This window comes from Eschrichtius robustus, chromosome X, assembly GCF_028021215.1.
Source record: "Eschrichtius robustus isolate mEscRob2 chromosome X, mEscRob2.pri, whole genome shotgun sequence".
NCBI lineage: Eukaryota > Metazoa > Chordata > Mammalia > Artiodactyla > Eschrichtiidae > Eschrichtius > Eschrichtius robustus.
In genome coordinates, this window is record NC_090845.1 from 43,430,329 (window position 1) to 43,444,189 (window position 13,861).

Sequence of the window (13,861 nt, forward strand, 5' to 3'; positions counted from 1 at the left end):
CCTTCCAGTTTACTTTTTTCTTTTTAATTAGGGAAAATAAGGAAAATAAATCGATGCTTAATGTTTTAAAATGCATATAAAAATACTAGCCCAATCATCTGTATTCCTTCTCCACCCAGTACCTCATTCTTCCTCAGAGATGCCCACTTTTAACATTTTGATGATAAGGCACTGTAGATGCATTTACATCAGTGTAATTAAGTGAAAATAGACGTATGTGTAACATGTTTTTGCACAAATGCCATCACATTCCCATACCCATCTTGCTTTCCCCACATGATTATATCCTGGGTGTTGTTTCTCATCAATACAGAAAGATTATTTCAGTTCCTATTTCGTGGTATGGATGTATCATTTAACTATTTCTCTATTCGTAGATATTGGGGTTTTTATTCATTTTTTTTTTTTACTATTATAAACAGTGCCTCATGAACAGCTTTCTAAGTATCTATAAGCTCAGTAGTGTAAGTGTTGTGGAGGGTTCACATGGAAATCAGATTGCTGAATAAAAGCCTGGAAAATTGGATCACAGAAATTATCTGGTCTTTGAAAATTAATGAAAGTAGTAATTATGAAGGATTTGGGAGTACAAATTTAAATGTAAGATGAAAAGGCACCCAATTCATTTTATGAAGCCACTTAAATTTGATGAAGATACTACAAAAAAGAAAATTATAGACCAGCTTCGCTTAAGAATATGAATGCCCAAAATTTTAAAATATTCTGCATAGAACAGTAATAAATTGAATTACACATTTTTTAAAGTAATGCATGCACAGGGTAAAAATTTCAAGCAAAAGCTTTGTTCAAGAAAAGGTAAAAAATAATTCTCCCTCTCACTCTGTCCCCATGTCTCCTTCTTCAGTGTTTCATACATTCTTCCAGAGATAATGTATGCAACTCTATCTAGATATATGAATCTCTTAAAAAAATTTTTTTTTACAAATTAAAACACATTCTGGTCCTTGTCTTAATGATCATTCCATTGCAGTTGTACATAGCTTATCCCAGGGATTCTGAACTGTGGAACTATCGCCATTTTGGGCCAGATTATTCTTTGTTGTTTGGGACGGTCCTGTGCATTTTAGCATGTATAGCAGCATCCCCGGCCTCTATCCGCTAGATGCCAGTAGCACTCCCTCCCCCAGTTTTGACAACCAGAATGTCTCCCAACATTGCCAAATGTCTCCTGGGGGACAAAATTACACAAGGTTTCAAACCAGTGGTCTACCTTATTTACAAAAATAGCCACTTGATATTCTACTGGATGGAAATGCCATTTATTATTTACCTTTCTCCTAGTGATGTATATTTAGGATACTTCTAGGCTTTTGCTACCATAAACAACATAGCAGTGTATATCCATGTACATTCCAGTTGTATGCATGTGAGTATATCTTTCTAGAAGTGACATTTCTAGGTCAGTGGCTACACACATTTTGAATTTTGATTTAAGATTGTCAAATTGCCCTCCAAATAGCATGTAGCAGTTTGTACTCCTGGCAGCAATATGATGCCTTTTCCCATAAACAGGCAATCACAGTGATTTTTGCCATTGTGAGGGGAAAAAAGAGTGGTGCATTTTAATTTGCATTTCTTGAATTGAGTGTCTGTTCATATTTTTAAATGCCATTTGCACTTTTTCCTTTCAGATGATTATTCTAAGTTGTTTGCCCATTTTTCTCTTGGGTGTGGAATTACTTTGATTGCTGATTGCTAGCTCTTTATGTTAACTTAATAAGTAAATTAGACCTCTATCATGTATGTTGTAAATATTTTTTCATGGTTTCTCATTTGACTGGGTTTACGTATCTTGGAGAGTAGACACTTAAATTTTTAAAATGTGGTCTAATTTCACAATCTTTAGTGGCTTCTAGATTTCATGTATTGCTTCAAAAGGTTTTTGTGAGTCAAGATTATAAAAATGTCATTTCAGTTATGGGGAAAGGAGTGGTTAATGAATGATGGTGGCACAACTGAGTTTCCATCTGGATGGAAACAAAGCTAGACTCTTCTACATCATATGAAAGTAAAATGCCAGATTGATTAAAGAACTACATATATATTTGAGAAATTAGATGAAAATTTAAGAGGATATCTCTGTAACCTTTCTCAATGAAAGAAAGATTTTTTTAAACATCTTTATTGAAGTATAATTGCCTTACAATGGTGTGTTAGCTTCTGCTTTATAACAAAGTGAGTCAGTTATACATATACAATATGTTCCCATTTCTCTTCCCTCTTGCATCTCCCTCCCTCCCACCCTCCCCATCCCACCCCTCTAGGTGGTCACAAAGCACTGAGCTGATCTCCCTGTGCTATGCGGCTGCTTCCCACTAGTTATCTATTTTACATTTGGTAGTGTATATATGTCCATGACACTGTCTTACCCTGTCACATCTCACCCCAACCCCTCCCCATATCCTCAAGTCCATTCTCTAGTAGGTCTGTGTCTTTATTCCCGTCTTGCCACTAGGTTCTTCATGGCCTTTTTTTTTTTTTCCCTTAGATTCCGTATATATGTGTTAGCATACTGTATTTGTTTTTCTCTTTCTGACTTACTTCACTCTGTATGACAGACTCTAACTCCATCCACCTCACTACAAATACCTCCATTTCATTTCTTTTTATGGCTGAGTAATATTCCATTGTATATATGTGCCACATCTTCTTTATCCATTCATCTGTCGATGGACATTTAGGTTGCTTCCATGTCCTGGCTATTGTAAATAGAGCTGCAATGAACATTTTGGTACATGACTCTTTTTGACCTATGGTTTTCTCAGGGTATATGCCCAGTAGTGGGATTGCTGGGTCGTATGGTAGTTCTATTTGTAGTTTTTTCAGGAACCTCCATACTGTTCTCCATAGTGGCTGTATCAATTTACATTCCCACCAACAGTGCAAGAGTGTTCCCTTTCCTCCACACCCTCTCCAGCATTTATTGTTTCTAGATTTTTTGATGATGGCCATTCTGACCGGTGTGAGATGATATCTCATTGTAGTTTTGATTTGCATTTCTCTAATGATTAATGATGTTGAGCATTCTTTCATGTGTCTGTAGGCCATCTGTATATCTTCTTTGGAGAAATGTCTATTTAGGTCTTCTGCCCATTTTTGGATTGGGTTGTTGGTTTTTTTGTTATTGAGCTGCATGAGCTGCTTGTAAATCTTGGAGATTAATCCTTTGTCAGTTGCTTCATTTGCAAATATTTTCTCCCATTCTGATGGTTGTCTTTTGGTCTTGTTTATGGTTTCCTTTGCTGTGCAAAAGCTTTTAAGTTTCATTAGGTCCCATTTGTTTATCTGTGTTCTTATTTCCATTTCTCTGGGAGCTGGGTCAAAAAGAATCTTGCTGTGATGTATGTCATAGAGTGTTCTGCCTATGTTTTCCTCTAAGAGTTTGATAGTGTCTGCCCTTACACTTAGGTCTTTAATCCATTTTGAGTTTATTTTTGTGCATGGTGTCAGGGAGTGTTCTAATTTCATACTTTTACATGTACCTGTCCAATTTTCCCAGCACCACTTATTGAAGAGGCTGTCTTTTCTCCACTGTATATGCTTGCCTCCTTTATCAAAGATAAGGTGACCATATGTGTGTGGGTTTATCTCTGGGCTTTCTATCCTGTTCCATGGATCTATATTTCTGTTTTTGTGCCAGTACCAAACTGTCTTGATTACTGAAGCTTTGTAATATAGTCTGAAGTCAGGGAGCCTGATTCCCCCAGCTCCATTTTTCGTTCTCAAGATTGCTTTGGCTATTCGGGGTCTTTTGTGTTTCCATACAAATTGTGAAATTTTTTGTTCTAGTTCTGTGAAAAATGCCAGTGGTAGTTTGATAGGGATTGCATTGAGTCTGTAGATTGCTTTGGGTAGTAGAGTCATTTTCACAATGTTGATTCTTCCAATCCAGGAACATGGTATACCTCTCCATCTATTTGTATCATCTTTAATTTCTTTCATCCGTGTCTTATAATTTTCTGCATACAGGTCTTTTGTCTCCTTAGGTAGGTTTATTCCTAGATATTTTATTCTTTTTGTTGCAATGGTAAATGGGAGTGTTTTCTTAATTTCACTTTCAGATTTTTCGTCATTAGTGTATAGAAATGCAAGAGATTTCTGTACATTTATTTTGTATCCTGCTACTTTACCAAATTCATTGATTAGCTCTAGGAGTTTTCTGGTAGCATCTTTAGGATTCTCTATGTATAGCATCATGTCATCTGCAAATAGTGACAGCTTTACTTCTTCTTTTCCGATTTGGATTCCTTTTATTTCTTTGTCTTCTCTGATTGCTGTGGCTAACACTTCCAAAACTATGTTGAATAATAGTGGTGAGAGTGGGCAACCTTGTCTTGTTCCTGATCTTAGTGGAAATGGTCTCAGTTTTTCACCATTGAGGACAATGTTGGCTGTGGGTTTGTCATATATGGCCTTTATTATGTTGAGGAAAGTTCCCTCCATGCCTACTTTCTGCAGGGCTTTTATCATAAATGGGTGTTGAATTTTGTCGAAAGCTTTCTCTGCATCTATTGAGATGATCATGTGGTTTTTCTCCTTCAATTTGTTAATATGGTGTATCACATTGATTGATTTGCGTATATTGAAGAATCCTTGCATTCCTGGGATAAACCCCACTTGATCATGGTGTATGATCCTTTTAATGTGCTGTTGGATTCTGTGTGCTAGTATTTTGTTGAGGATTTTTGCATCTATGTTCATCAGTGATATTGGCCTGTAGTTTTCTTTCTTTGTGACATCGTTGTCTGGTTTTGGTATCAGGGTGATGGTGGCCTCGTAGAATGAGTTGGGGAGTGTTCCTCCCTCTGCAATATTTTGGAAGAGTTTGAGAAGGATAGGTGTTAGCTCGTCTCTAAATGTTTGATAGAATTCACCTGTGAAGCCATCTGGTCCTGGGCTTTTGTTTGTTGGAAGGTTTTTAATCACAGTTTCAATTTCAGTGCTTGTGATTGGTCTGTTCATATTTTCTATTTCTTCCTGGTTCAGTCTCGGCAGTTTGTGCATTTCTAAGAATCTGTCCATTTCTTCCAGGTTGTCCATTTTATTGGCATAGAGTTGCTTGTAGTAATCTCATGATCTTTTGTATTTCTGCAGTGTCAGTGGTTACTTCTCCTTTTTCATTTCTAATTCTATTGATCTGAGTCTTCTCCCTTTTTCTCTTGATGAGTCTGGCTAATGGTTTATCAATTTTGTTTATCTTCTCAAAGAACCAGCTTTTAGTTTCATTGATTTTTGCTATTGTTTCCTTCATTTCTTTTTCATTTATTTCTGACCTGATCTTTATAATTTCTTTCCTTCTGCTGGCTTTGGCGTTTTTTTGTTCTTCTTTCTCTAATTGCTTCAGGTGCAAGGTTAGGTTGTTTATTGGAGATGTTTCCTGTTTCTTGAGGTAGGCTTGTATTGCTATAAACTTCCCTCTTAGCACTGCTTTTGCTGCGTCCCATAGGTTTTGCGTCGTCGTATCTCCATTGTCATTTGTTTCTAGGTATTTTTTGATTTCCCCTTTGATTTCTTCAGTAATCACTTCGTTATTAAGTAATGTATTGTGTAGCCTCCATGTGTTTGTATTTTTTACAGATCTTTTCCTGTAATTGATATCTAGTCTCATAGCATTGTGGTCGGAAAAGATACTTGATACGATTTCAATTTTCTTAAATTTACCAAGGCTTGATTTGTGACCCAAGATATGATCTATCCTGGAGAATGTTCCATGAGCACTTGAGAAAAATGTGTATTCTGTTGTTTTTGGGTGGAATGTCCTATGAATATCAATTAAGTCCATCTTGTTTAATGTATCATTTAAAGCTTGTGTTTCCTTATTTATTTTCATTTTGGATGATCTGTCCATTGGTGAAAGTGGGGTGTTAAAGTCCCCTACTATGATTGTGTTGCTGTCGATTTCCCCTTTTATGGCTGTTAGTATTTGCCTTATGTATTGAGGTGCTCCTATGTTGGGTGCATAAATAATTACAATTGTTATAGCTTCCTCTTGGATCGATCCCTTGATCATTATATAGTGTCCTTCTTTGTCTCTTGTAATAGTCTTTATTTTAAAGTCTATTTTGTCTGATATGAGAATTGCTACTCCAGCTTTCTTTTGATTTCCATTTGCATGGAATATCTTTTTCCATCCCCTCACTTTCAGTCTGTATGTGTCTCTAGGTCTGAAGTGGGTCTCTTGTAGACAGCATATATATGGGTCTTGTTTTTGTATCCATTCAGCCAGCCTGTGTCTTTTGGTGGGAGCATTTAATCCATTTACATTCAAGGTAATTATCGATATGTATGTTCCTATTCCCATTTTCTTAAATGTTTTGGGTTTGTCATTGTAGGTGTTTTCCTTCTCTTGTGTTTCTTGCCTAGAGAAGTTCCTTTAGCATTTGTTGTAAAGCTGGTTTGGTGGTGCTGAACTCTCTCAGCTTTTGCTTGTCTGTAAAGGTTTTAATTTCTCCATCGAATCTGAATGAGATCCTTGCTGGGTAGAGTAATCTTGGTTGTAAGTTTTTCTCCTTCATCACTTTAAGTATATCCTGCCACTCCCTTCTGGCTTGCAGAGTTTCTGCTGAAAGATCAGCTGTTAACCTTATGGGGATTCCCTTGTGTGTTATTTGTTGTTTTTCCCTTGCTGCCTTTAATATGTTTTCCTTATATTTAATTTTTGACAGTTTGATTAATATGTGTCTTGGCGTGTTTCTCCTTGGGTTTATCCTGTATGGGACTCTCTGTGCTTCCAGGACATGATTAACTATTTCCTTTCCCATATTAGGGAAGTTTTCAACTATAATCTCTTCAAATATTTTCTCGGTCCCTTTCTTTTTATCTTCTTCTTCTGGGACCCCTATAATTCGAATGTTGGTGCGTTTAATGTTGTCCCAGAGGTCTCTGAGACTGTCCTCAGTTCTTTTCATTCTTTTTTCTTTATCCTGCTCTGTAGTAGTTCTTTCCACCATTTTATCTTCCAGGTCACTTATCCTTTCTTCTGCCTCAGTTATTCTGCTATTGATCCCATCTAGAGTATTTTTAATTTCATTTATTGTGTTTTTCATCATTGCTTGGTTCCTCTTTAGTTCTTCTACCTCCTTGTTAAATGTTTCTTGCATTTTGTCTATTCTATTTCCAAGATTTTGGATCATCCTTAATGTCATTATTGTGAATTCTTTTTCAGGTAGACTACCTATTTCCTCTTCATTTGTTAAGTCTGGTGTGCTTTGACCCTGCTCCTTCATCTGCTGTGTGTTTTTCTGTCGTCTCATTTTGCTTATCTTACTGTGTTTGGGGTCTCCTTTTCACAGACTGCAGGTTCGTAGTTCCCGTTGTTTTTGGTATCTGTCCCCAGTGGCTAAGGTTGGTTCAGTAGGTTGTGTAGGCTTCCTGGTGTAGGGAACTAGTGCCTGAGCTCTGGTGGATGAGGCTGGATCTTGTCTTTCTGGTGGGCACATCCACGTCTGGTGGTGTATTTTGGGGTGTCTGTGGCCTTATTATGATTTTAGGCAGCCTCTCTGCTAATGGATGGGGCTGTGTTCCTGTCTTGCTAGTTGTTTGGCATAGGGTGTTCAGCACTGTAGCTTGCTGGTCATTGAGTGATGCTGGGTCTTGATGTTGAGATGGAGATCTCTGGGAGATTTTTGCCGTTTGGTATTACGTGGAGCTGGGAGGTCTCTTGTGGACCAGTGTCCTGAAGTTGGCTCTCCCACCTCAGAGGCACGGCCCTGATGCCTGGCTGGAGCACCAAGAGCCTTTCGTCCACACGGCTCAGAGTAAAAGGGAGAAAAAATAGAAAGAAAGAAAGAAAGAGGCTATAATATAGTGAAGTAAAATAAAGCTATTGTAAAGCAAAGCTATACAGACAAAATCTCACCCAGAAGCATATACATATACACTCACAAAAAAAAGGAAAAGGGGAAAAATTAATATATCCTGCTCCCAAAGTCCACCTCCTGAATTTGGGATGATTCGTTGTCTATTCAGGTATTCAACAGATGCAGGCACATCAAGTTGTTTGTGGAGTTTTAATCCGCTGCTTCTGAGGCTGCTGGGAGAGATTTCCCCTTCTCTTCCCTGTTCGCACAGCTCCTGGGGTTCAGCTTTGGATTTGGACCCGCCTCTGCGTGTAGGTCGCCTGAGGGCGTCTATTCCCCGCCCAGACAGAACGGGGTTAAAGGAGCCGCTGCTTCGGGGGCGCTGGCTCACTCAGGCCGCGGGGAGGGAGGGGTACAGAGGAGGCGGGGCGAGCCTGCGGCGTCAGAGGCCGGCGTGACGTTGCACCAGCCTGAGGCGCGCCGTGCGTTCTCCCGGGGAATTTGTCCCTGGATCACGGGACCCTGGCAGTGGCGGGCTGCACCGGCTCCCGGGAGGGGCGGTGTGGAGAGTGACCTGTGCTCACACACAGGCTTTTTGGAGGTGGCAGCAGCAGCCCCAGCGTCTCACGCCCGTCTCTGGGGTCCGCGCTGATCGCCGCGGCTCGCGCCCTTCTCTGGAGTTCGTTTAGGCGGCGCTCTGAATCCCCTCTCCTTGCGCGCAGCGAAACAAAGAGGCAAGAAAAAGTCTCTTGCCTCTTCGGCAGCTGCCGACTTTTTCCCGGTCTCCCTCCCAGCCAGCTGTGGTGCGCTAACCCCTTCAGGCTGTGTTCACGCTGCCAGCCCCAGTCCTCTCCCTGCGATCTGACCGAAGCTGAGCCTCAGCTCCCAGCCCCGCCCGCCCCGGCGGGTGAGCAGACAAGCCTCTCGGGCTGGTGAGCGCTGCTCGGCGCCGAGCCTCTGTGCGGGAGTCTCTCCGCTTTTTCCTCTGCGCCCCTGTTGCTGTGGGATCCGCGCTGTTAGCTGCGGCTCGCGCCCATCTCTGAAGTTCATTTAGGCGGCGCTCTGAATCCCCTCTCCTCGCGCACCAGGAAACAAAGAGGGAAGAAAAAGTCTCTTGCCTCTTCGGCAGCTGCAGACTTTTTCCTGGGCTCCCTCCCGGCTAGCTGTGGTGCACTAACCCCTTCAGGCTGTGTTCATGCCGACAACCCCAGTCCTCTCCCTGCGATCCGACCGAAGTCCGAGCCTCAGCTCCCAGCCCCGCCCGCCCTGGCGGGGGAGCAGAGAAGCCTCTAGGGCTGGAGAGTGCTGGTCGGCACCGCTCCTCCGTGCGGGAACCTCTCCGCTTTGCCCTCCGCACCCCTGTGGCTGCGCTCTCCTCCGTAGCTCCGAAGCTTCCCCCCTCTGCCACCCGCAGTCTCTGCCCGCGAAGGGGCTTCCTAGTGCGTGGAAATCTTTCCTCCTTCACAGCTCCCTCCCACTGGTGCAGGTGCCATCCCTATTCTTTTGTCTCTGTTATTTCTTTTTTCTTTTGCCCTACCCAAGTACGGGGGGAGTTTCTTGCCTTTTGGGAGGTCGGACGTTTTCTGCCAGCGTTCAGTGGGTGTTCTGTAGGAGCAGTTCCACGTGTAGATGTATTTCTACTGTATCTGTGGGAAGGGAGGTGATCTCCGCGTCTTACTCTTCCGCCATCTTCTCTCCTCCGAAAGAAATATTTTTAATGAAATACAAAACCCAGAAACCATACAGAGAAAGACTGTCAGATTAGAGTGCACTAAAATGTTAAAATCTGTACAGTCAAAAGACATTTGAGGCTGAAAGGCAGTGCATATGATACACAGAGGATTTATATACAGAAAATGCAAACTGATGATACAAAAAAGACCAAAAATGTGATAGAAAAATAGAAAGATAGTACAGGCAATCCAAAAAAAAAAGGGGTGATGCCATAAGGGAAGATGTTTACCTTTTCCTTATGGCTCATTTTTATTCCTCCTTTTCTGTTGCATTCCAACAAATGAAACCAGTCTTGGCCCTTCTACTAACTGTTTGCCTTCCAGGTGGAAGTGTGTGTGTGTGTGTGTGTGTGTGTGTGTGTGTACAAAAAAACCCAAAATTTTTGCACGGGTTGTTTTTAATGAAAATATGCTCCTACTATGCATACTCTGCTTTTTTTCATTTAACAAAAATATATCAGACATCCTTTCATGTCAGCCAGTTTTTATAATGGCCGTTTTAGAGTATAGCCATAACAATTTATTTAACCACTCTGTCATCCACCCAGTCCAGATGCAGCTTGTTGACCGTCAGGATTCATTCTTATCAGAAGCAATGTTGCCTGGTGATATAGCTGTCATGCCACCATTATTAGATTCCCAGGAACACAGGACATTGAGGGTCATCTCCCCTGACTTTTTGCTAATACAAATAATGCTGCCTTGACCATCCTTATGGCCATATAAATATTTCAGTAGGATAGAGTCCTGGTTAAAATAAGAGGAAAAAAATGTAATAGGTACTGCCAAACTACCTGTCAACCAGCCTTCTGTGAGAGTCCTCATGTTCCTATATGAGGACCAGTGGCTCATGAACAGTGAGCCACTCGTGAACAGTGGCTCTTCTCTATCTTTTGAATGTTTACCAACCTTATAGGTAAAAGACAGTATCTTACTGTTTAATTAGCATGTATTTGAACTTTAACGAGGTTTACAATCTATTTGTATGTTTATGCTTATATTTTTGTTGCTATGAATCTTTTGTCCATTCTATTGAGTTGTCTTTTCTTAACTGACATCAAAAAGTCTAGGGTAACAATCCTAGAAAGAGCACTGCTGCATTAAAGAGTATTTGCGACATACATTTTGATGTATATTAACCTGTTGCTCCACCCCCTCCCCCCCCCAAAGGCAATAAATAGTTTATCACTTCTTTGGTGTTTTTCTACACACTTGACTGCAGTAGGTATTATCAACCTGTTTAATGTTTAAGAAGCTGAAGGGTATAAATAAGTCCTGGAGATCTAATGCCCAGCATAGTGATTATAGTCAGCAGTACTGTATTATAAACTTCAAAGTTGCCGAGAGACTAGATCTTAATTGTTCTCACTACAAAAAAGAAATGATAATTGTGTGATGTGATAGAGGTGTTAGCTAGTGCTGCTGGACTGGTGGTAATCATATTGCAAAATATAAATGTATCAAATCAACACATTGTACATCTTAAACTTACACAATGTTATACGTTAATTATTTCTCAATAAGAAAAAGAATCTGAAGGGTGATAAATGGTATACTATTATAAATTTATTTCACATTCCTCCAGTTATACTGTATTAGGTTGTGGTCTCTTTCTTAAAGATTTGTTAGAATTTTAGTGTATGAAGGAAATTAGATCATTGTTATGTAGCTTACAAATATTTTTACCACTTTGATACTGATGTTTGAGAATTTTTTTTTTTTTTTTTTTTTACCATTTCAAATTATTTTAGTTGTAGCTGATTATGAGGCTGCTGGGAGGGAATGCATATCAGGGAGAACTAAACAGTCATAACTAAGCCAAGCATGTATGTATGTATGTGTGTATGTATGTATGTATGTATGTATGTATGTATTTGAACAATGCTTTCTTAGATCTCTTGGCCGGGCGGGGGGCGCGGGCGGGGAAGCTAATGTATTTCTTTCTCCTAAAATGTTTGCTTACAAAAACTGGGCAAGAGCTCCTTTTTGTCACAGATTTCCAAGGAAATTGGTAAGACTCAATTATGTGAGTTGATTAAAAGCACAAAATATATATTTATACCTTTGGTCAAGGAAGGAGTGACCCTCGGCTGTTTAGTTACTGATGTTAGCCTGATCTGTGCTTGTTCTGTCACATAGCAATGCAGTACAGTTTTATTCTCGTTTCCAAAATAATACAGTCTTTCTGTATATGGCCACATTATTACTCACCATTATCTGTCACCATTCAGATCCTTCCTTATTTTTAGCTAATAAAGTCTTTTTTTTTTTTTTTTTTTTGCAAGCCAGCAAAAGCAAGATTTTAATTCATGGAAACAAGGAGTGGCATGTATAAGATAGAAAAAAGCAACTCTGCATAGTTGCATTTAAGATGTACAAGATCATAGTCAGAGACAAACTTCCTTGGAAATCATTCAGACATCTCCCTAGTGGTACCCTGCATTTTTTTTTTCACACACACACACTGTATTTTATTTTTACAAGAGATAAATAGACTGACACCAAGCGTTGTACATGGATGACCACAACAAAAGCAACAATGATTGCAATTACCAAACATGAAACACACTCCTACTATGTCATAATATTGACAATCAGTCCAGTAATCCTCCACTGTAACAGCTCCTTTACTTTGCAGTGAAAATTGATTTGTATATTCTTTGCCTCTGAGTCCTTGTGGGATTTTTTTTTTTTTAATTCAGACAGAAAGTCACAAAAATTATACTCATCCTCATCAGTTCACTCAGTCCCATGTAATTAATTTTTTTTTTCATCTTGATTTTTGGTAGCACTTTTATGAGTTCATCAGTTTTTCATTAGAGTTCTGAAAATGCTTATTCATTCAGTTCAGCAGTACAGTCAGTTACCAGAAACCTGTACTTGTCAGAGTCTTTTCCATGAATTTCTTGAAGATGAAAGCCTTTTATAGGAACATATTTGCAAAAGCATCAGAGTACACCCAGAACTGTCTGTAAATGACAAAAGACTTAAAAATGACCACTGTTAAAGATTTGATGAAAGTTCATAATAATGCAGTTGACAAGAACATTAGTTATTTCTGAGATATACATTTTAAAGTAATAAGTAGGATTATTACTTATAACATTATACCAGAACATATAAGATTTTTAGAAATTTCATGTAATGTCTGAAACATTTATATTAACATATTTCCAAACATATTTCCATACAAATACAAATATAAGATTTTTAGAAATTTCATATAATGTCTGAAACATTTATATTAACATATTTCCATACAAATACAAATATAAGATTTTTAGAAATCTCATGTAATGTCTGAAACATTTATATTAACATATTTCCATACAAATAACCCAATGAAAGTTTAGTATTATTTGTTTTGTTTGTTTGTTTTTTTTATACTGCAGGTTCTTATTAGGCATCAATTTTATACACATCAGTGTATACATGTCAATCCCAATCGCCCAATTCAGCACACCACCATCCCCACCCCACCGCAGTTTTCCCCCCTTGGTGTCCATATGTCCATTCTCTACATCTGTGTCTCAACTTCTGCCCTGCAAAACGGCTCATCTGTACCATTTTTCTAGATTCCACATACATGCATTAATATACGATATTTGTTTTTCTCTTTCTGACTTACTTCACTCTGTATGACAGTCTCTAGATCCATCCACTTCTCAACAAATGACTCAATTTCGTTCCTTTTTATGGCTGAGTAATATTCCATTGTATATATGTACCACAACTTCTTTATCCATTCGTCTGTTGATGGGCATTTAGGTTGCTTCCATGACCTGGCTATTGTAAATAGTGCTGCAATGAACATTCGGGTACATGTGTCTTTTTGAATTACGGTTTTCTCTGGGTATATGCCCAGTAGTGGGATTGCTGGGTCATATGGTAATTCTATTTTTAGTTTTTTAAGGAACCTCCATATTGTTCTCCATAGTGGCTGTATCCATTTACATTCCCACCAACAGGGCAAGAGGGTTCCCTTTTCTCCACACCCTCTCCAGCATTTGTTGTTTGTAGATTTTCTGATGATGCCCATTCTAACAGGAGTGAGGTGATACCTCATTGTAGTTTTGATCTGCATTTCTCTAATAATTAGTGATGTTGAGCATCTTTTCACGTGCTTCGTGGCCGTCTGTATGTCTTCTTTGGAGAAATGTCTATTTAGGTCTTCTGCCCATTTTTGGATTGGGGTGTTTGTTTCTTTAATATTGAGCTGAATGAGCTGTTTATATATTTTGGAGATTAATCCTTTGTCCCCGTTGATTCGTTTGCAAATATTTTCTCCCATTCTGAGGGTTGTCTTTT

The 13,861-nt window shown here is 39.3% G+C and overlaps 1 protein-coding gene across 3 annotated transcripts in view; it reads left to right on the forward strand.

The window, feature by feature from the left end:
- Nucleotides 1-13,861, forward strand: part of KRBOX4 (KRAB box domain containing 4) — a 35,612-nt gene that overhangs the window by 3,376 nt on the left and 18,375 nt on the right. The gene's annotated exons all lie outside the window — the stretch shown is intronic.